This window comes from Zalophus californianus, chromosome 12 (genome assembly GCF_009762305.2).
Source record: "Zalophus californianus isolate mZalCal1 chromosome 12, mZalCal1.pri.v2, whole genome shotgun sequence".
Classification (NCBI taxonomy): domain Eukaryota; kingdom Metazoa; phylum Chordata; class Mammalia; order Carnivora; family Otariidae; genus Zalophus; species Zalophus californianus.
In genome coordinates this window covers 88,083,717-88,107,988 of record NC_045606.1, presented here as the reverse complement: position 1 = coordinate 88,107,988, position 24,272 = coordinate 88,083,717, and the positions used below count along the sequence as shown (strand labels likewise).

The window sequence follows — 24,272 nt, the reverse complement described above, 5'->3', positions numbered from 1 at the left end:
TAAACATATAACACCAGAAAGCTATAGCAAACATCATCTTAATGGTGAAATGGTAAAAGTATTCCCATTATAATCAATGAAAAGGCAAGGATGTCAACCATCTCTTCTACAATTAAAAAAAGGGGGGGGGGGGCTGGAGGTCCTAACCAAGACAAAGAAAAAGAAAAAGAAGAAATAAGAAGTACTGGAACTAGAAAGAAAACAAACGTCTTTATTTGCTATGATATGATCATGTGGGTAAAAAGTTCAAGTGAATCAACAAATATATTAGAATTAATAAAGGAGTTTAGCAAGATTATTGGAATCAAGTTCAGTATGCAAAACTCCAGAGTTCCTGAAACCAGATGTCTCTAATTTTAAAATATAATGGAAAATAGATGATTCATATTAATAACAAAAGTGTGCATTACTTGGGAATAAATGTAACACAATAGTGCAAGAAAATTGCAGAGCTGGATTTAAGGACATAAAAGGCCTGCATAAATGGTGAAATATGTCACTTTTACCAATGGCAAACCTCAAAATTATAAAGATGTAAATTCTCCTTCAATTAACCTATGCATTTATTATTCCAACTAAAATCCCTAAATGATATACCTTGTAGAACTTGACAAAACAATCCTAAAATTCATATGGAAAAGTAAAGGTCTAAAAATAAGTACTAAGGTTTTTATAGAGCAATTCTAATTAAGAGGAGTGTTACTGCCCTGAATAGACAAATAGATAAGTAGAATAAAGTGGAAACCCTAGAAACAGCCCCAAGCATATATGGACACTTCTGAAGTAATAGCAGAGACACTACAGATCAGGGAAAAAAAGGGTAAGATCTCCTATTAATGGCAAGGCCACCATCATGTAGAAACAGTAAAATTAGATTCAAAATTCCCACCCCACACTAAAAGAAACTAGATTACCTGAAAAACAAAACTTTAAAATGACTAGGAAAAATTGCAGGTGAGTACTTTTATGATGAGGTGTGGAAGGATTTTTCAATCATAAAAAACAGAACTTCAGATGGAAAGACTGAAAATTTTGAGGAGGTGGTTAGATGGGGCAGATTAATTCACAATGCTCGTTTACTTCTGTTCCTTCCCAAACCCCATCAAAACGATAGCACAGAAATAAAAAATCATCAGTAAATCCTACAAGGCAAAGAATACTGGAAGGGAGTCAACACAGGCTCTAGATGTCAGCCAACTTTTGGAATATGGAAAATGGATGAATGGCTGGTAAGTGACTTAGCAGAAGTAAGAAACTGAACTCTGGCCTGTGGAGTGGAAGGCCGTTGGATGAGAAAGAAGCCAACTCCGGCCTCAGAACCAGGAAAAACAGGATTTGGAAGCCCCAGGAATTTCTGAGGGTGAAGATGGAGCAAAAAGCAGACTTGGTTAAAAATCTGAGTATGGAGCAGTTAAAAACCCAGATCTAGAAGCCCCCCAGCCGCCTACACAACTCGGTGAACACTTCTCTTTCAGACAGAAGCTGAAAGTTTATTCTCCGAAGAGAAGTGTTGCCCTCAGGATGTCAGGCAAAGCAGCGGGCAGGGAAGAGGCTTCGTACCGAAAACAAAATTTAAATGAAAGTCTATTCTGTGAACACTGGAATACCCTCAGTCTCCTCACTCTGCAGGGCTCCCAGGATATAGTCAGGTTTGTTCCCTGCAGAAAGGAAATTGGAGGATTCCACTCCAGGGAAATTGGCATGCCTATGGAAAAAAGAACTAAAGGCACAGATACTGAGAGACCCTGAAATATCTGGCTCATTGCCCAAGGCCCTTTTGTGAACTTGTGTACAGGAACTCCCAACTGGCGATTTAGCACCTCGCTCTTAAATATGAACATCAAGTTAAGGAGAGGCTCTGAAAGAGAGACTTGAACAACAGAAAAAAAAAAACTCAGAGGAAAAAGAGGCAAGGTGAGAAACAGAAGAAAACTGTAATTACTATTCTCAAAGAGCTAAGAGAAGATACTATAGCCAACAAACAAGAGAAAGATGCTTTTAAAAGGCACTCTCAGAGAAGACAAACGAACTCTTGTAAAGGAAAAATACTATGGCAAAATGTTATAAAAATTCAATTCAAGAAATGGAAGATAAAGTTTAAAAAAAAATCTTCCAGGGGCGCCTGGGTGGCTTAGTCAGTTAAATGTCTGACTTCAGCTTGGGTCGTGATCTCAGGGTCCTGGGATTGAGCCCAAGTCAGTCTCGACATTCAGCAGGGAGTCTGCTTCTCCCTCCCCTACACCACTCGTACATACTCTCTCTCTCCCTCTCTCAAATAAATTAATGAAATCTTAAAAAAAAAAGTTCCAGAAAATTTGAAGAAAAAGACAAGATGGGAAAAAGGAGAGAAAAGAACATTAGAGAATCAATCAAAACCCAGCATCTGAGTGTTCCAGAAAAAGAGGAAAGAGAAAATTGTGAGGAGGAAATGATCAAAGAAATAAAACATTAAAATTTCCCAAAACTAAAGGACACAAGTTTCTAGATTCAAAGGGCCCACTGAGCATCCAGTATAATGAATGAAAACATTTAATTCTGAAGTTATCAAGTTCTTGGGGTTATATCTTCCACCCAAAGGGAAAAAAAAAGTTGGGGTTGAAACTAGAAACCAAGACAGAAGATAAGGATCAGAAAAGAATACAAACCCATGACAGAGGGGAAGGGTGGTCCCATGATGACAGTGAAGGAAAATTCCAAGACAACAGCTGGTCCAAAAAGCAACTAGTAGAGACTGGAGCAGAGGGCTCCAGGAAGGACATTTTCAGGAAAGCCAGGCAGACAGATTACCTGATATTTTCTCGGGAAAGCATTTGTACATGGAAAATAAGTAAATGTAATACTTAGGTCATTGTAATTTCAGGAAAAATAAGATGTTTGTATGAGAAAAGAAAAGTGATCATGGTACACTATATAGTTCAACTGTGAGAAAAATTTATACAGTCACACTAATGTAAATACTACATATTGATTTCACCAAAACAATGATGTAATTAGATTCAGAGGATAACAAGCAAGAACATGTTAGTAGGATGATGGTGGATAAGAGAGCTAAATCTTCATTTTGTTTAGCAGGAAATCAATAGTTAATGTCTACTATTGAAGTTTTAATAAATAGTAGAATTAGCATATTATTTAGGGACATGAAAACAAATACCACCCTCCCCCGCAAAAAATAGAACAGTTCATTCATTCATTGAACAAATATTTATTGAGCGTCTACCACATGCCAGGGCCTGTTCTAGGCATTGTGAACAAAACACATTTTGATGGAGGGAGACAGATAAACACACTTATGTCAGGCAATGGAAAGTGCTATAAAGTGATTGTAAAGGAATAGAGAAAATCAGGGAAGTCCTCTACGAAGAAGTTTTCAAGGGGGAGGCGAATAAAATGAAGGAGCAAGCAGTGGGACGAAATGAAGGAAGAACAAGAATACAGCAGGCACATACTAAAGAATAAGAAAGACTGCAGAGTAATTGTGGAGGAGGGATCACAGCAGAGCAGACCACCTAGAGCCTGGGGGCCACGGTAAGGACTTTGGGTTTTGTTCTCAATAGATGGCAAGTCACTGGGAGATTCACTCTGGCTGTCCTGTATCAAACAAGTGGTGAGACAGCAAGTATAGAAGCAGGGGAACTGTGGCCTTCTTATAGGCAGGAGGTGCTGGCCTGGACTCGGGCCGGTGTGGTGGGGGGCTGAGAAAGTACTGGGTTTGGGGTACGTCAGGACTCATTGCTGGTTTGGAGGAGGGATGATGGGAGAAAAAGAGGGGAATCAAGGATGTGTCCTTTTATGGGCTGAATAGCTGAGTGAGGGGTGGTGTTATTTAATGAAATGGGGACCACTGAGGGAAGTGTCAATTCGCAAGGAGGTGTGGGAACCACAGTAGACATAATTTTAGGCACATGAAGATGACCAAAGGCATCTAAGCGAAGTGCAGATAGGTAGTGTGGTCTATAAACCTGAGGTTTAGCGGAGAGGATGAGGCCTGAAGTATACATTTGAGAGTCATCCATTTATAGATGGTGCTTGAAACTTGGACTAAGTTACCTGGAAGAATGCAAACAGTGAAGAGAAGGCTGCATAAACTGACACCCCGACACTTAAAGCCCAGCAAAGGAGACTGAGAAAAAGTTGAGAGCCCCTGCTTGGTGGGGGGTCAGTAATAAGAATGGGTGGGATGGATGGTTACTGCTTTTTGTTAAAAGCCACATAGTATTATTTGACTTTAAAAGTAAGGTAAGGGCCCCTGGGTGGCTCAGTCAGTTAAGCATCTGACTTCGGCTCAGGTCATGATCTCGGGGCCCTGGGACTGAGCCCCTGCGTCTAGATCCATGCTCAGTGGGGAGTCTGCTTCTCCCTCGCCCTCTGCCCCTTCCCCGTCTCATGCTGGCAGTCTATCTCAAATGGATAAATAAAATCTTTTTAAAAAATAAAAAAAATAAAAATAAGGTAATTTGTGATAGACTGGATTACAGCAGCCAACTAATCACTTCCTCTTTCAATGGGATTAAACACTCACATTCTGCCATGTGGCTTTGCTGTGCTCCCTGTAGAAGGACTTGGGACTGATTTGCTTTGAATGATTGGATGTACCAGAAGTGACGGTGCGCCTGTTCTGTGTGGAAGCTTTAAGAGGCATCACGTGTTCTGTTTTTACCCGAGTGTCTGCCCTTTGCCACGATAACAAGCCCCACAGAGTGGGTTGAATGGTGCCCCCACCGGAAGATACATTCATCTGGAACCTGTAAATGTGACCCTATTTGGAAATGGGGGGTCTTAGAAGACGTAATTCAGTTAAGAATCTCAAGATGAGATCATATGGGATTATCTAGCTGGGACCTACATCCAGTGGCAAGTATCCTTGTAAGAGAAAGGTAGGGGGAGATTTGAGACACACAGGACACAGAGTAGACAGGGGTGTGAAGAGAGAAACAGAGATGGGAGCAATGCATCTATAAACCAAGGAATGCTGAGGTTTGCAGTGACCACCAGATGCTAGGACAGAGGCACAGAACAGATTCTCCCTCAGAGCCTCCAGAAAAAGCCAACAACCCTGTCAACACATTGATTTTGGACTCCTGGCCTCCAAAACTATGGGAGAATAAATTTCTGTTGTTCAAAGCCACCCAATTTGTGGTAATTTGTTACAGCAGCACAGGAAAACGATACACCCCAGATCGTGTCTGCTCTTCAGCTTGGGTTCCAGAATGAGGAGACACGAGGGGCTGCACTGGGCCAGGAAGCCCAGTCGGGACCCGCAGAGTTGCTACTGACCCAGGCCTTACACAAAAAGCATAAGAAATAAATGTTTGTGGTTGTAAGCCGCTGAGATTTTGTAGCAGTTTTTACGAAGAAAAAGCTAACTAATATTTGTATATATTAAGTGAGAATTAAACTAAAGAAATTCAGCTAAAGTTTGGTTACTTTAAGATATAAAAACTTCTGTTCAACAAAAGCCACTGTATACAAAGTGAAAAGATGAGTCAAGAGGAAATGTGCAAAGTATAAAGTAAAGGATTAAAATCTAGAATACTGGGGCACCTGGGTGGCTCAGTTGGTTTAAGTGTCTGCCTTTGACTTAGGTCATGATCCCAGGGTCCTGGGACTGAGCCCTGCTTCGGGCTCCCTGCTCAGCGGGAAGCCTGCTTGTCCCGTTCCCCCACCAGTCATGCTCTCACTCATTTTCTCTCTCTCTCTCAAATAAATAAAATCTTAAAAAAAAAATAATAAAATCTAGAATATCAAAGAATGCCTAAAAATCAACTGAAATAGGAAGAGAGAAAGAGAGAACACAATAAAAAACGGGAATAGGATACATCATCTACCGATGAAAAAACACAAAGGCCAAAATCCTTGAAATGATGATGCTCGACCTTAAAAGTAATCAGGAAAATGAAGTTAAAACATTGACACCAGCTCACGGCCAGCAAACTGGTAAAGGAAGAAGAAAAAAAAAAGAAAACATTTAATCTTGTAAAACTAAATGATGTTGGTAATGTGCAGAAAGAAATTCCTATGTGTTTTGGATCAGAAAGTAAATTGGTATACTCCCTTTGTAGAGTGATTTGGCAATGACGTTTAGCATAATATGCCTTCTTTGTCTGGCAATCCCACTTTCAGGTATATCCTCTCGGGAAACTCACATTCTTTAGCAAGGAGACAGGAAAAAGGCTGCTCATCACAGTATTAGCTGTCAGTGAAGTACCACAAAAATGCCACTAGCAGTCAGCAAGGGAGACCCTACATAAACTATGGTAGAGGATGGAATAATAGCTAGTAGCTAAAATGAATGAATTCGACGTACTTGGGACTCAAAAACATATGTGAAGAAAAAGCAAGATGCAGCTGGAATGATTCCATTCATACGAATTATTTATGGCAAAAGGTAACAGTAGACTAGAACTACTCCAAATTCAACACAGGGGTTTCCCATAAGAAGCTAGAAGGACACCGGTCACAAAATCAAGGAACTTGAAATTTATCTGCAATGTATAAAAGAAGACCTCAAGTAATCATGATAAAATTATTACATTTGTTGATTCTGCAGATATGTATACTGGCTGTGTATTATCCTTAGACTTTTTTTTTTTTTTTTTTTTTTTTTTAAGAAACTGCTGTACAGGGGCACCTGGGTGGATAGTCGGTTAAGCGACTGCCTTCGGCTCAGGTCCTGAACTCAGGGTCCTGGGATCAAGCCCCGCATCGTGGGCTCTCTGCTCAGCAGGAAGCCTGTTTCTCCTTCTCCCTCTCCCCCTCCTCCAGCTAGGGCTTTCTCTCTCACTCACTCTCTGTCTCTGAAATAAATAAATAAATGTTAAAAAAAAAAACTGCTGTACAAATGAGAATTCTCTCCCCATGGCACTAGTATCTGGTCACCCATGTGACACTGAGAAAGGCCACTGCCCTTCTTTGTCCTCAGGGCCGTGGTGCAGCTCACTCAGGACCAGTCTGACTAGGCCTGAATGTGAAGTTCTCAACTTAATCACATCTTTGTATTAAGGCTTTGACACAGTAGAACCCATGGTTACTCTTTAAGGGCTAACATCTTAAGACATAGCCTGACCTAGTGCCTTAATGCCAATTGTTTTATGAATAGGGTGCAGAAAAAACGAGGGCCAGCTCTGATCCATTTTAATGGGCACAGAGGGAAGGAAAAGGGGCTGGTCTCTTGGGACACCAGGTGGAAGAAGAGGGGCATGGGTTGTCTGGGATAAGGGTGAGGACCTGATGAAATGGAAAGAGGGTGTGATCCAAGAAGACCCAGTGTGGATGAAGGAGCATATGAGACAAACGTTACTTTTTCCCACTTCGGCTGAAGAGGACTGGTCAATTCCTTCAGTCTCCCTCTGGGAAATCACTGTCTCCCTATTTCTTGAGCTAAGGAGGATAACTGGATGTCTCCATGGTTTCCACTCTACCCTCAGAGAAAGTAAGATGGTTCCATCCATGAGAAATCCCTCTTGGTCTCCAGTGGGTATCTGAGTCATTCAAAGCCATTGCTGGATTTTTCTCAGACAGTTGCATTCATTCATTCATTCATTCGACCAACCTCCTAACATGTAGTACCTGCAAGGCTTACTGTTAGGCTCTGTGCCTTTTACAATCTTATAAAACACCACACTTGCCTTTAAAGAACTGCCATTCTAAAGGTGAAGCTCAGACATGTGTACAAGATGGACTCCCAAATGGCAAGTGCTAAGAGAGACCCCCTTGCTCTGCATGTGTTTACCCAGCTGTGTGTGTTTCCTCTTCCTGTCTCATGCTTAATGAAGGCTGTCTAATCTAACCAAGACCATGTGGTGAGACCTGGTGTCCCCTCCCAACCAGAAAGCATATCCTTCTCTCATTTCAGGGGGAAAAAAGCCAATCTCATAATTGGCTTTGCATTGCAGACATACTTGTGAGGGGTGCAAATAAGAAAACATTTAAAATATTTGATCTATTTTGGGTGAGGTTTTGTAGCTTTGGCCTAGCAGAATGTCATCTGAGAGGCAGTGGTTTCTCCTGGTGTGGGGGGCAGATATTTTTAAGATATAAAAAAGAGAGAGAGAGAGAAGAAAACATTTTCAAAGAGATAGCTGAGTCTGGTGATACATAGGGCAAGATGGCTGTTTGGAACAAGCATACTAACTGTGTAACATAGATGTGTCCGAATACTCATCAAGCTCCACTGGAGGTCTGCTCCCTTTATGTCACAGACAGAGTGTGTGTGAGACTGAGCCACATCTGCAGCCCCCACCCCAGGCTCCCTGTTCTGAGTCTTCACTGGTGCCACTCAGCTTCATCTCACCTCATGCTCCCGTGTGTCCTGTTTACATTGCTCACTGCCCTCTGTCTATAAACGTGTCCAGTGCTTAGGGGAAATCACCTCTAAATGACTCTAGTTTCTTCCAGCTTCACTGTCTTTTCTTTTAGTGTCAAATTTCTCCAAATGGTGAGTTCATGATGCAGCCACCCTCCCCCCATCTTCTTCCATGACCTCACTTCTTGGACCCTGCACATTTTGACTTGAGCCCCATCCCTCTTCTGAGACGTTCTGCCCATGACCCCTGAGCAGTTAGACCCTTTTGCAGTCCTCCCTGGCATCCCCTAACCCCGCTGGCTTCTGCCTTCATCTTTGATAGCTCCTGTCACTGATAACTGGCCTGTTTGGCTTACTTCTTCTGGCCTGTTTGGTTTTTCCTCTTGTTCTTTTCCCTCGGTGTGGACATCCCCCAGTGCTCAGGCCCTATCTCTCTCTTACAGAATAACAGCACCTACTTCACAGGGCAGATGTAAGAATGAAATGAGATAAAACGTGGATAAAGTTGCTTTGTGAACTAAATGCTTGCTTATGGATGGGACAAACTTTTAGGAAGCACTTTCCCCACATTGAAGCTTTTCTCAGCCTTGGGAATACAGTGACACTGTTTAAGACACTGAAGAGCCTCTTCCCATAAAAGGGCCTTGCCTTTTGCTGGCAGACACATGGACTCACATAAGTGCAGTGAAGTGGGGCAGGGCTTGGCATAAAAATCCTATACAGAGAAGGTCATGAACCAAGGACAGAGAGATCGTTTTTATCTTAGTGGGTTTTTTTTTTTTTTAAATCTCATTTGTTCTCATATTTACAATTACCTCTTCTGATACGAAAAATTAAAAATATATACATTTAGCCCTGACCTCTTGCTTTCACCGTGAATTCCCTTGCTTGGAAATCTTCAATATCATCTCACTACCAAAAGGATGAAGTCAAAACTTGGCTTAGCGTTTTACCAAGATCAGCAATCACCCCTCTTCTTGCCTCTCTTAGATTCCCAGCACAAACCCACTTGTCCCTTCCCATTCTCATCAAGGGGCACACCTGGGCTTCTATCCCTTCACATGGATCTGAGGCCTTTCCACTCATTTGGCACCAGCTCTAGACGCACCTAAATGCCATCTCTAAAATCTCAGCCTTCATTCAATAACCCTTCTCGGACTACATACAGAACCTGCTGTCAAACCCACTCATTTTCTATTTAGCAATTACTGACTTGAATGATTTGATTTATATATATACATTCTAGATTTATTGGTTAATGGCTAATTATTTAATTAATAGTTAATTAGTAATTAACAAATATTTCTTGAGTGCCTGCTATGTGTTGTCAATTCTATTTGGTCCTAGTGATATAGTACTAAACAAGACAGACAGAACTTTTAGAAATAGAGGCCATATCTTAAAATTATGGGCCACATATTACACCCACTTGTCTCGTTCTTTCTCTAAACACTGCTTTTTTGAGCCAGTATTTAAAAATACAAACAAAATATTAGGATGCCTTGACAAAAACTATTTTTGTTCAACTGTATACAAATCCAGTACTAAAACTGAGAATTCAAGTCAGTGCTCGGGGAATGGTGAGTATAGATTTGGGTGTAGGCCAGGAACCCTGGAATCTTGTTGCTGTTACCCTAATTAAGAGGTGCAGGTGGCTGGGGGAGGGGAAGGGCTACAGCCTCCCACATGCCTATGAATACCAGGCATACCTCAAACAGAACTACCCATGTATGGACTTTTGGGGACAGTTAGTTCGTATGATTCTTCTGGAAGGCAGGGAAGTAATAGCCATAATAAAAACAACTAACAAATGAGTATGGCCAGAGTTGAGTTAGAAACTAGAGTGCCAACTTATTATCTTGAAGTGGGACAGATATCCTGACACAAAAACGGAGGTGCCATTTGAACCAAGGCTCCTGTCCAATAGGCAGCTTCCCTCAGGACACAGAAAGGAGGTGTTAGGGAAAAGTTCTGACCCAAAACCCAAGAAGTTGGCCACTTTGGAGGGATGGTTTCCAGTGGTGGCTGATAAACTGCCTTTCTTCAGGAATATTTGTCTGTCTGAAGAATTAGACCCCATTGCTGGGAGAACTGCCCCTAAAACAGTACTGGAGGAATCCTGGCATATTCTCCTTTTAAAACTCTAAAATATCAAGCTTCTCTTTGCCTGTCAGGACGTCTACATTGCCTTCTTTCTTTATAGATCTTGTTTATGTATAATTTTTAACTGAATATCTCCTGATATTCTATATGAATCCATGTCCTTAGAAATTATCTCCTTAGAAAGACTGCCTCTGGGACACTTGGGTGGCTCAGCTGGTTAAGCGTCTGGCTTCAGCTCAGGTCATGATCTCAGGATTCTGGGATCGAGCCCCACATCGGGCTCCCTGCTCAGCGGGGAGTCTGCTTCTCCCTCTGCCTCTCCCCCTAGCTCCTGCTTGTGCTCTCTCTCTCTCTCAAATAAATAAATAAAATCTTTAAAAAAAGAAAAGAAAGACCACCCTCTGTATCTCTTAATCACTCTGATAAGTGGATAATTTCTGGGAAGTTTACATTGAAATTGATTATTCACAGTATGTCTGCCTCTCTGTGTATATACAAGCAAATACTCATTTCTGTATCCCAGCACCTGGTATAATGCCTAACACAAAATGTTATAGAATGAGTAAAGGAATTTTAGAGAATTTCAACTTTCTGATAGCATTCCCAAATTTTGGGATTCTTCTTACTTTGGAAACTATTAGCTAAGAGAGAAGGAAACCAATGCTAGGGATTGGTCAAGTTCAAGGAAACTGATTGGGCTACATCTTCCAGGTGCCAGGGGATAAAGCCTTACGGCAGATATATTTGGGATCAGATGCTCTACCTTTACCAGGCTGGAGTATTAAGGAGAGCTGAGGCTATGCTCAGGAGAGCACCTGGCCACTCCTTTCTTCTACTTCCTTTTCATTTTTCTGACTGGTGGGCTTTGGATTAGCCTTTCTTCCTCAATGGAGTGATAAGATTCAAGAGTCAATTGTAGATTAACTGCAGTGCAGCCAAGCTCACTTGGCAGATACCCTGGATTTGGGGTCGAGGCTCCAGCTAACAAATGAAATGATCCTTTGCCTGACCCTGAATTCTGTACATATTATTTTCCTTGGGAAACTCACAGAGAAGGGTGTCTGACGGTGGAGATCCAGTTTGGGTGTTCCCAGGCCCTGCTAAATACCATCCATTTCAGACAGTTTATAAACTACAAAGACCTGGTTGCAGATATTTCAGAAGTAAAAATAAATAACAAACTGAACACACAAATAATGGTATATATCTATACATTTAATTTATGTATTATTTCATACAGTAATATATTAACATATTTAATATACCTATTACGCATTAACATAGTTAATGCTTTAGTAATTATAATCAGCCATTATTTAATACACTAATTTATAAAATGAATAATTTTATTTATTATTATGTATTTATTTACTTAGCACTTTATTCCAAATAACCATGTCACCTACATTATCACCACTTTCCCCTTACACACCCCCATATGGTTGGCAAATTATAATATTCACTAATGGGCAGCAAGAGAGGTTAAGAACCTGCCTTGAGAACACAGAAACAGTATAGATTACAAGTAAAGCAACCTTCCTAAATCATTTAAGTTCTGGGAGTTTTAGTCTTCTCATTTGTAAAACAGCTGCCTTGAGGAGTTGATGTGAAGATTAAATAGATTAATAAATGTGAACATGCTTTATAAACTGTTAAGAGGTACTTAGCTATGAGTGATTATCATTAGCAGCACAGGACTGAGATTAAAACCCAAGTGGCCTCCTGACTACCAGCTTCATTTTTTTTAACTTTAAGTTAATCTACTGCAAATTTTCTTTCTATGAGATCTTGACTCTTGCTGGATTATGGAACAGTGATCTCAGCAGCCACAAAACTTTGTCTGGTACTTGTCATTCCAAAGAAATTGGTGAAATTCCACTGTGTGCAGAGAGGAAAACACTAAAGTTTCTCTTAAGTGTTGGAAGAAGATATCTTTTTGGAAAACTGGGTTGGGGCAAGCGGTGCAGGTGGGAGAAGCAAAAACAAAACTTGTTTTCAGAACATCCTTTTTCACTCCTCCCCAACATAGGCAACCGTTTTGTTCTGTTAATTGTACTTTTTTTGTATTGTGTGTCTTCTTTCCAAGTGTAGAGTTATTCTGTGTGCATGTACTTCCAGCCACACGGGGGTATGCCTCATCCACTGTCCCATAGGGATTTCTACACAACCCTTGATTTGGGGAATTTCCATGTGACATCAGTTTCATGTGTGTGAAAGGCCCTAGGCCCGGAAGAGAAGGGAGCAGAAGAGGGTGCTGAGCTGAGTGACAGCCGACTGGATCTTGGTTATTTTAAGTATGTATTTCCAGGAAGAGAACGTCAAGCTCTGTGTGAACTCGGTTTTCTCACATGTCAACATGAGAACAGCAATAAAGGCAGTCTCCTTCCCAGCATCCCTTTGAGGAATAATAAATAAATGTGATAAGAAAGTGTTTCACAAAATAAAACAGACTTTGAAGTAAAAAAAGCAGCCAGCCAGAATTCCACATGTAGCTGGAAACTGCTCCATGTTTTTAACCATTACTATCAGTCAATTGGGTGGTAATCAGTAACCTCTCCACCTTACATTCTTCTAACTGCGCGCGCACACACACACACGCACACACACACACACAAATAATAGGTGCTATGGATTTTTTTTTTTAAAGACAGCGAGCTTATGTGTTCATAGATATATTTGGACTCTTATCCCAAATGATCACTTCATTTAAAGTTTACATGTACATTAATTTTCACTTATTCACTATCATTATTAACATGATTGTTATAGTTATGTAGTGTATATAGTCAAGTCAACAAGGAAGCCATCCTAATTCCAAATTCAAATGTTAGACCAGAAGATCCCCAAAGCATTTTCAGTCCTACTAATCTATGAGTATAGGAGTTTTGACTTTGACTTTGAATTATCTCATGCATGCTTTAAGAAAGAACAGAGTGGGGCACCTGGGTGGCTCAGTGGGTTAAGCATCCAACTCTTGATTTCAGCTCAGGTCATTGGATTGAGCCCTGTCTCTGGGCTCTGCACTGGGGAGGAGCCTACTTAAGATTCTCCCTCTCCCTCTGGCCCTCCCCCTTCTCTTTCTCTCTCTTTCTCTCTCTCTCTCTCTCTCTCTCTCCCCCCCCTTTCTAAAGAAAAAAGGAAGAACAGAGTTGCACACAACAGTCTGAATAAGTCAGAATCACTCAAAAACACCAGCATGCGGAATATACTCATGGGAAGTTTCTTGGTGGGTAAAAGTAGCCTATGCTTGCTACACTGAACAGAATCTCTGTGCTAGAAGTTTGACTCCAGATGCAAACATTCTGTTGTCATCAAAATGCTCATGCATAGTCAGTAGTACTAAGGCTTGTGTGAGTAGGCAAGCTATCATCCTATAACAGTCATTCCAAGAGTTTTACTGTACTCCATATTTTAAAAATAGTCACAAAGGAGACAATTTGAACTCTTAAGAAAAACTCTGATAAGAACTCAGAGCTGGAAACTGCTAAAAGTCTCTGGGCTATTTTCATGAATAATCTTTGCAGTATATGAAATGAAGGCTTCAAGGGACACAGAGCTACAGTCTAGGTATCTACAAGCCAGCAGATAGCAGGGTAGTCAGAGCCAAGCAGCTCTGATTAGAAAAATACAGACAGAGCAGGGGGGTTGGGAAGGAAGGAGGATAGTACTGTGCACTGCACAACTCCAGAGTCATTCACACTCTATTATACATAGCTAGTTCTACCTGAAGAGAAGGGAGAGTAAAGTAAGTGTAGTTTTCATTCTTTGGTCCATGTGGAAAGCAAATATGGATAATAAGACTTATATTTCAGGTTGCTTTTTTTTTAAAACCAATAACCAAATAATTAAGTCCTGGGTTTAAATAAATCCCAAAGAAAATAATTAAATTGACTCGAAGTTTTCTGGCTAAGAAAGTCAGATTCATGCCAAGTTCTAATATCGTATGTCATAAAGCAGTGAGAACAAAACAGTCACTCTGAATGAAGCAAATCAGTAAAGTGCTTAGAAAAAAGAAAGCATAAAGGATGTTTTTAAAGTAAAGCTGGGTATTAGCTTCATTCATCCTCCAAATATTTATGCAGTGCCTACTATTTGTCACACCGTGCTATCAGATGTATCCTGTTTTTAAGGTTCTCATGGCCCCATGCAAAAACTCATGATTTATATCTCTGCACTTTTGTTTCAGTAATCAATTCATTTAAAGTGAAAACATACATTAATTTTTATTAGTTCACTACATATGTGGTTAAATCAAGTTAAGAGTTTCCAAGTCAAGCACAATATTCGGGAAGAAATAAAACAAGTTGGTTGCTTAACCGGGCACCAGGATCTTGTGTCTAAGAATCACATAAGATCCACCAGTTCTAACTATGTAAGAGTTTCTAGATAGGAGTCTTCAATGTGGGGCTTTATAAAGATGGCAAACAGGTTACTGAAATTGACTGAGCCTCCTTTCAGAAATAAGAACTCCATATAATTTACATATAATTTACTATAACATCAGGTCTTATCTTATGGATTAAAATCAATATGGAGTGGATTTTTATTTCAATATCAACTTTTCACTTATTGATAATGTTTTACACTTTACTAGTGTAGCTAAATACTTCCTTCAAATATTATTTTAATCATAAGAGCAGAATTCAGAGCCCCAAAAGAGACTCATGAATGTAGGGGGGAAAAGTATATAATAATGGTAGTGTTTTTAGATAGGGGGAAAGGATAGCCGTCCAGTAATTTGTTGGGATGACTGTTTATCCACTAGGAAAAAAAATTAGAAAAAAAAAATCCCCATTTCACATCATTCACTAATAATTTTCAGACACATTATAGAAGCATTAAAAAACTATGAAAACAACCAGAGGAAATAGAGGAAAATGTTTTATTACCTTAGGTAGGAAAGACCATTTTAAACAAAACCAAGAAGGCAAACAACACAAAGTAAAAGACTGAATAGATAGGACTAAAATTAAATGATTTTGCTACTGTGAAAAATAACACAAGCAAAGTTAAAAGACAGAGACAGGTTACAGATAAAATATTCACCTAACTCATCACAAACAAAAGATAAGAACCACTAGGAATGGCTGCACAGGCTGTGTCCTGCACACCAGCAGGGGGAGCCATTCAAGTAAACAACAATAAGTAGTGTCCCTGAAGCTGCCTTGATCAAAATCCTTAATATATAAAGCATTCCTATATTAATAAAAAGATTGACAAGCCACACAATAGAAGAGTGAGCAAAGGAAACGAGAAGTGGGTTCATAGAAGACAAAATCCAAGTAACAGTAAGCATATATAAAGATGCTGAATCTTTGTAATCAAAGAAATGCATACTGGAACAATAATGAACCATGTTGTTGTGTTATCAGTATTGGTTAGGGTATGGTGAAATGGTATTCTCTTGCATTCCTAGGTGAAGTGTGAATGTGATAATATCTATTTATATTTAAAATGCATATTTCATTTTATGTGGAAATAACAAAAATGCGATATATATATATATATTTATATATAGTAAAAGCACTAAAAGGACTACATCTCTGTTAATAGAGGTACCTCTGGGAGTTGACTGGGATTGGGCATGAAAGTCAATAGTGGGTTTTAGTTTACTTTTAATGTTGGAATTGTTGAAAATAAAAATATATGTATTCATTTCTTGACATTTAAAGAAATTTATACTTCCATTCTGCTTGTGCCTTGAGGCAAGGATACTATTAAAAAGTCACAAAGAAGACATATTGCAGAATTTTTTCAATGACAGTGGCAGTTGTACAAGCTACAGTAACCCACACTAACATTTATTATACATACCTAGGTTTACCTAAAGAAGATTGTGTCACTTGCCATTCATTTCTTTTGTTGCTTCCCTTTATAATGTTCCTCCTTTCCACATCTCAGGTCCCTGCATGGCAACCTGGTTCCTGGCCATCTAGGCTTTTTTCCTCTGTTGTGACTTCCCTGCCCAGGATTCAAACCCCAGCTGTTCTGATCCAGAATCACACTACTGTTTTCTCCTAAAAGAAGAAGACTACTATCTAGATGGATAGGCCTGGACCTCATCCCATCCCACAGAAGTCACAAGCTGAACAAACATTTTCAGGGGTTACCTATGGAGAGGTCCCAGTCTCCTGCACCAACTGAGAGTGCTCAGTCAGACACCTGCCTCCAGTCGGTGCTGGTAGAGGGTCTTGCAAAGGCAGCTGGGAAATCAGGAGGCCAGAGTTTGCAACAGAGTGGACAAACACTCAGAAGGAAAACAAATTTCTGGAGGCCCGGCGGGCAGGGGAGGGACTAGCAGGTACCTGGGAATCAGAAGCATGAAATCATAGGAAACAGAAGACAATCTATAGTCCAGGGCCAATGCTGCAAGGCAGGAGAATAAGGAGCACGGAAGAGACAGAACAACAATGGGGAAGAGCACCCACTGTAGCCCTGTTTCACATCCCTGCCAATGGATTCTGCTATAGTTACTATGAAGCAGAAGCCACTCCCAGGACAATCAACTTGGACCAATGCTTCTCTCCTGGTGTGCTTTAAAAAAAAAAAAAAACTAGCAATGCCTAGGTGGCACCCCAGCCCAATTAAATTCAGATTTCTTCGGTAGAGCCAGACATCAGTAGTTTTCAAAGCTCCCCAAGCGACTTCCCAGCACTGAGATGCACGGTCCAGGTTCTACAAATTTAGACTGGGGGATTGGTACCTGGCACAGGGAAGGGATACACAGGTTGGAGAACCTGGGAATCCATTCCCTACAGAATAATCTTCTCTCATTACTTTAGTAAACAGAGGATATACTCTTTTTTTCTAGGATAATTAAGATGGCTTCTCGCATTAATTTCTCACATGAGAGCTCAGGCCCAAGGTTGGTTCGTAAAGTCATCACAATTTCTCGACCCTTAGATTACAAATTTTTTTTCAGAGCTGAGTCTTCTCCAGACAGATTCCCCACCCCACCCTATCCCAGCCTCCAAAAGACTTCACAGTATTGACCCGACAAAACATTCCATTGTTTATTTTCTCTTTGGAAAATAATATACTCAAGATTGTAAAATGCATTTTTGATAATTGGTGCAAACACTGGATTTATAGTCTGATCTGACATAAATCAGGCTCGAAATTTATTGGCAGAAATATATGTTGCATAATTACTCAGCAGCAGTTATGTATTCTTGACACATTTATCTTCTAGAGTCTGAACTCCGTACATGCATGGACGCATATGAAATTCCCCACTCCTGATGCCTCTTCTCTGGCTCACGGAAGTAGATTTATGAAGGTAACACTGTACAATATACAGTTTTACTTTATAATTTGGATGGTTTTCTTCTCCCAAGAGAAGAAACTAAACCTTTACATGCTGAAATAATAATTTATTCCTTTGAGAGTCTTGGGCTGGATGTGCAAATGCAAACACCAAATGAAAAATAAATTAACTTGGAAATTATTTGACTGGTTATTTTGACTAAATAGCATATTTCTTTGGCATTCTGCAGATAGCTTCATTTTCTGACAGGCCCAAGACGCCCTACTTGACCTATCTGAAATAAGCATTCTGTCCAAGTCACATACCCAAGATGGATCACCAAACTCTTGAAGGCCATTCCCTTAAGCTCTCAGATCTGCTTCTCTGATTCCTCTGCCACTTGACGACCCCTATTAACTCGCTCCTGGAAATTTCCTCCCAGCACAACCTAAGTTTAAAATGCTTTATGAATGACATTATCTGAATAGAAACTATGAGACCTTGGGAAGGAATCAAAGGACTCAATAGCACAGATGATGGACTTAAACTTTTCTCTACCAACAGTCAAGGCTTTGGACTAGAAAAGAAGATCTGGGAGTTGAATGTCCCAATAAAGAGATGATAATGAGACATGAGATTAAAAAGACAGAACCACGGTTTTTGGCACTGGGATGAATGATGGATTCTTGGCAGAGGAAGGATATTTGACTAGAGTCTAAATGACCTCCTTGAAAGACTTTAAAGAAGGAAAAGGAGACAATTACCTTGATAAACCTATGAAAGTGGCACCTTTAGAGGACAACAAGATGAGATGAATCAAAGTATGGGAAGTGCCTAGTGTTTTATACCCCAAAAATATTGGAAGGGAGATGAGAGACAGAAATAATACTTAGAGCCTCAAGAGTCTTTATGCCAATAATGGCAGTCATTGATTGAGCACTATCTGTGTATTGCTTTTAGACTGAAGAATAATCCTATAAAATATGAAATATTATGAGTTCCATTTTACAGAAGAAGAAAATGAGGCTTACAGAAGCTAAGAAACTTGTGAAAGGACATGCATAGCTGGAAGTAGGAAAACCAGGTTTTGAACAAAAACAATCTGGTCCAGAGCCCACATGACACCATATTGTCTCCCTAACCTGCCCAGTATGTGTTGTAACCAAATTAAGCTTAGGATTATACCCTATGTAATCTTTGAGACATGGTGGGAAGGGACGCCAGATTGAAATACAACAACAGAAGAGTATATCCTCTTCTTAAACTACAGTCTTATAATAAGGTGAGACTGAGTGGTACTATAGGTCAAGAAGGCATTCACATGAGCAACCTGTGAATGGAAACACCGGAAAGAATGGGTGAGTTAGAGAAGAACACAAATGATTTGTTTTGGAATTTTGCTATGGGCCACCTGGTCAGAAAGAGAAAATTACACATTTCTGACGATAAAACTAGTACTTGAGTAAGATCTATAATTGATAATTGAATATATAAGGGTAGACACGTTCTTGACTTGTCTTCACCTTTCAGAAGAGAGTGAAGTCGATGTTTTTTCTTTTAATAGCTAGGAACGAAAGGGTAAGCATCATCAAGCATATGCCTGAGACTTTAGGAAGGCAGAATTTTTTAAAGTCCAAGTTAGAAAGGCATGGTTCTCCCTCCCAAGAAAAAGTCCCTAAAAAGGCCTCAAATAGAATTCTCGCTGTAATCAATAATACATGGTTCTAATAGGAAAGAACCACGTGCTTTCCCAACTGGCTAGAAGCAGAGCGTGCCCCTTAAGGTTTTACTTCTCACCTCCAGATCCATCCTTCCCTCTTGGGTTTCATGATGCTGGGGCTGTGACTCTGCCCAGCACATTTCTGCTTGGACCACCAACTCCCTGTTCCACCACCAACTGGGGGCACCAGAGGGAGACCACGGGACTGAATGAAGAAAGAGGCCTACTTGTTCCTTTCCACGAACACTCCAGCAACAGCAGTGCCCGTCCTAAAGCAGTAGTTGAATCTAGTTTGCAGTTTTTCCAACATATGCCCTATCAAGCTTCCACCCAATCCCCCAAGACGCCCTGTGTGAACTCTCCTCAAAACTCCAGGTCTCCCGGGGTGCCTGGGTGGCTGTTGGTTAAGCCTTGGACACTTGATTTCGGCTCAGGTCATGATTTCAGGGTTCTGGGATCCTGCTTTGGGCTCTGAGCTCAGCTGGGAGTCTACTTGGGATTCTCTCTCCCTCTCCCTCCGGCCACCCCACTCCAAAATAAATAAATAAGTCTTAAAAAAAAAAAATGTAAGTCTCCTGAGGCTGTTCCTCCAAGCTTAGATTTGGAACCAAGGCTAGATCATCAATGGGTAGAAACCTGGCAGAGGAAGTCAGAGATTGGAGAGGGGTCTGCTTCGGTGATGCTAGGACTCAGGACTCAGAGAAACAGTACCCATCATGACCCCAGGGTTCCCAGCACTCACACGATCACAACACTTGCTTCCTGGTTTCTGAAGGGGCCATTCTCTATTTCTTCCTCAGACTCCTTTAGTTCCAGAGACCTGGGCCTACTGGTTCCCTTCTGGAACAGCATTACTTTACTGAGAACTGCATTCCCTCAAGAGGTCTGAGAATGTGCTTTCTGTGAGATTGAGAAAATTTTTTGTCCAATCTTGAGCTCTAGAAACCTGCGTCTGTTCTCTAAATTAAATGATTTAAAAAATTAAATTATAGAAATGTAGTTCACCCTTGTACCTCTGGCACCTCAGAAATCTGTGCATGTCCTTGGCACCACTTAACTTTCCTGCTGTCTTCTGGAACTCTGAAAAAGCGCCCCCTCCAGGGTTAGCTAAACAGAATTCCTTCACAATGTTCCAGTGACCACCTGAGTCCCTGGCTGCAGGTGTATCTTGCCCTTCTGCTTTCAGAAATCTTCTGAGGCTAGATCCATCCCACAACTGCCCTTTATCTTGCTCATCTGAACTTGCCCCTTGAAAGTCCCATTCCTTGCTCTGCACACTTGTGTCATTTCCATTACTGGTTCCAGGACGGACAGGTATTTCTTTGTATTTGTGAAGAAAAATAAACAAGCCTCTTTTCTCTTTACATCTCTCTAGCCTCATTAGACTAATCTCTAGTTATTATTTCTCACCAGATTCCTCCTTCCCCAAAAGTCCAAACTGCAATAATATTCACATGACAGAATCCAAGCTCCAAGGCCTGAAGGTGCCATTGCTGGCGATTCCAGCCCAATCAGGCTCTTTCCGCTGAACGCCCACAGGTTCTCTCCCATCATCCCGAACTAACAGCAGTTGCTTCATCAAACCCACACAACCATGACAGATAACATGATATATCACAAACTGAACAAGAAATTCCACCATCACCACAACAAAAAGGCTCCCAAAGTCTTCCAAAACTCTTGGACACTGAGCAAAAAGGACAGGAATTGTCTTCCCCATTTTCTTTTTTTCTTCTAATTCTTCTACCACTTGTTCTCCATCTCCTCATTACTCGAATATTAAGGCCACCTCGCAAAACAAAACAAAACAAAACCACCTCACCCCAGTATCATATATAATAATTGGGAGATGAAAGGCATAACTTCTAGAACACCAAAAGGAGACCGAGTATATTTTAAATTGCTCTTACTAAGGGATGGCAAAACAACAGCAACAACCCCTCCTTTTTAATGTAACCAGAGAAAATTTATCAGAGAAGATAGGTCTAAGGGGTGAGAGCTGAGTGGTAGAATTTAGAATTTAGAATTTAGGTTAAGCTCCTCCCCTCCCTGCGTATGTTTTGGTTTAAAATAGGTACCTTTCGTTCGGCTTAACTCTCCGCTCCCAAATCTTTCTAATTCCGGTCTTCACGGAAGGCACCCCCAAGTATCATGTGACAGAGTCCATTTAATGCAGAGTTCTTTCTTGAGCACAGTTTGGTATTTTCAACTAAATCCAGTAACAGAATTCAGACTTCACCCGGCCCCACCCTATTTCTCCCACCCAGATAGTTTTCCTTTTTGTCCAGCAAAGTGTCATCTGTTCCCAAGAAAGACAAAAAGAAAAAGAAAAATGTTTACTTAAACTATTACACTCTAAACTGCTCAGTCCATTCTGACCAAATTTAAGATGCCTGATACTGAGTTTTGATAGAGGATACTGAGGAAGTATTTTTTAAACTTAAAAAGTAAAGTTTTAACCTTTTTTTAATCCTCACTTGTATGAACATTAGGTTGCAGGTTATTCCTGTGCAGCAGAGATGCTTTGGATGCATTCATTTTATTAATAAACACACACTATGTGCTCTGTAAGATACAATGCACTGTGCTAAAGAATGAGGAGGTACAAAGTAAAAATCTCACAGATCTCCTCTCCTAGAAGCTTACAGATCAGATGAGATAGGTGGGGGAGGGGGGTAAGGTGCGAACATAAATTGCTACAATATATGGTACAACTAACTAAGTGCCATAAAGAGGTACAAGGAAGATTCTGTGAGAGTCCAGAGAAGGTGAGGAGTGTCACTTATTTTCTCTAAGAAAGGCTTCCTGGAGAAAGAGGCATTCCAACTGCCCTTTCAAGAGCAAAGACAGAAGGGCCTTCACAGGCTTAGGAAGGATAAGGAGAAGCTCCTTTGGGGGAAAGAAAGTTACGGTGTGCAGGAAGACTAACAAGTAGTGTTTCCTGAAGAATCTTGTTCCTCTGAGCTTATTTGGATTGGCTTACTTTCTTCTTTTTTCCTTTTTTTAAGAGAAAGAGCACGCCTGCAAGTGGGGGGTAAGGGGGTGCAGAGGGAGAGAGAGAATTTCAAGCAGGCTCCACACCAGTGCAGAGCCCGATGCAGGGCTTCAACTCAAGACTATGAGCCGAAATCAACAGTTGGACACTTAACTGAATGAGCCACCCAGGTACCTCTGAATCGGCTTACTTTGATTTTGCCTAGTTTCAGAGTAATTCAGGTAATGTCTGCATACATAGGTGAACCTCCTGTGCTTTCAATGTGTTCAACATTTCTTACATAAATTATGCAATCAATCTTGCTCTCTTTCCCTCATTTTTTTTCTCCCCCCCACTCCCACAGATAGTTCCTGGTAGAAGAGAATAATTTAAGCCAAGTCTAAAGAGGCAGGGCCTCTAATTTTCTCCATTACATAACTAACCTGAACCCTAAGCTACACACTCGCATCAGAAACATCTGAAGGCAGTCTCTGGTCTTGTTTCCCGGAAATTAGGTAAAAAGATGTCCAGTCTAAGAGCAAGCTTGAATACCTCCTCGGCCACTTTGCCTAGAAAGTGACAGTTCTGTCTACCACCACCCATTGTGTGCTTTACAAAAACAGTTCTCATTACTATGAAGTACAATGAATGCTACTAGAAGAAAAGTTTCCCATTCACCAAGAGCCTTGACCTTCCCCTTATTAAAAGATAAACTGAAGGAGGGGTACCTGGGTGGCTCAGTCAGTTGAGTGTCTGACTCTTGATTTCATCTCAGTGTCATGGGACTGAACCTCACATCAGGCTCCATGTTCAGTGGGGAGTGTGCTTGAGGTTCTCTCTCCCCCTCTCCCTCTGCCCCTCCCCTTCCCCTGCGTGCACACGCTCTCTCTCCCTCAAATAAACAAAATCTTTAAAAAAAGATAAACTGAGGCATACTACATTTCTAAGGCTTTGAGTGAAAATTGAGTCATATTAGGCTATGTCGAACCAGAAGTAATTAGAAGCGCCCCACCACCTACAGGAATCCTGCCAGGGACTTTATAGAGAAGAGGCAGAAGCAAAGCATGGAAATTACTAGGCTGTCTACAGCTTACACGGTTGCTTTATCAGGGAAAGCCTCATTTTTGATGAATTGACTTTAGGTTTTGATTTCTTAACCTTGAAACACTGCAAGTTTAGGTTTGGGTTTGCTTACATAGGCTACTAAGGCATTAAAGTCACCTCTGTCTAATGGCCCCCTTGTTTAATTAATTTAACACCCTCAAACATGGGTGCTAAAGGAAAAGAGGGTCCTCTGTTTTCTAGACCTTAACATTTTCCACTTATTTTTTAAGTGACAGCAAACAACTGATCTGATTGGCTGTTTTTCACTGAATTTATTAGAGGACTGCATTGAGGAAATTAATCAACTGCTTGAGGATCACATAAAATACTAAGTTTTATAGACGTTAATTCTTCTGCCCAAGGGAACAACAGATTTCTGCCATGCATAAATAAATGAGATTTGAGACCTGTATTTGTGAGAAGCTCTATGACTAACATCATGCAAATCTACAAAGGTGAATTCAACAAAAGGCAAAGAGAAATTCGATAGCAGCACTATCGCAGACACTAGGATGCAGATATGTTAATAACCATCAGAGCCTTTCTGATCCATTCCGATCAGATATTTCCTGGTACAAGCTGCTTGCTGCTTGTTCACTGATAAAATGCTGACTTGAGTGACTACACAGACAACATTTCCATTTGGAAAGAGAGGACCAACCAAAAAGCAAAATCATTTTACCAGGCATCAAAAAGAAAGAAGCTAAGTATTTGCTGGGATCTCGGGGAAGGAAATGAACTCCAGTCCCCACGCCCCTTAGCTTTGCACAGGATTGTCAAGAGCTGAAAAACTTCAAAGTATAACAAAACTGTGGTTCAA

General features: G+C 40.7%; 1 protein-coding gene across 1 annotated transcript in view; it reads right to left on the bottom strand.

Annotated features, from left to right (window-relative positions):
- CALD1 (caldesmon 1) overlaps window positions 1–21,471 on the bottom strand; it is a 205,677-nt gene extending 184,206 nt beyond the window's left edge. The window contains exon 1 of the mRNA XM_027574494.2: window positions 21,453–21,471. The gene's annotated coding sequence lies outside the window, so the exon portion shown is untranslated. The remainder of the gene's footprint in view (window positions 1–21,452) is intronic.
- Between the last annotated feature and the right edge of the window lie 2,801 nt (window positions 21,472–24,272).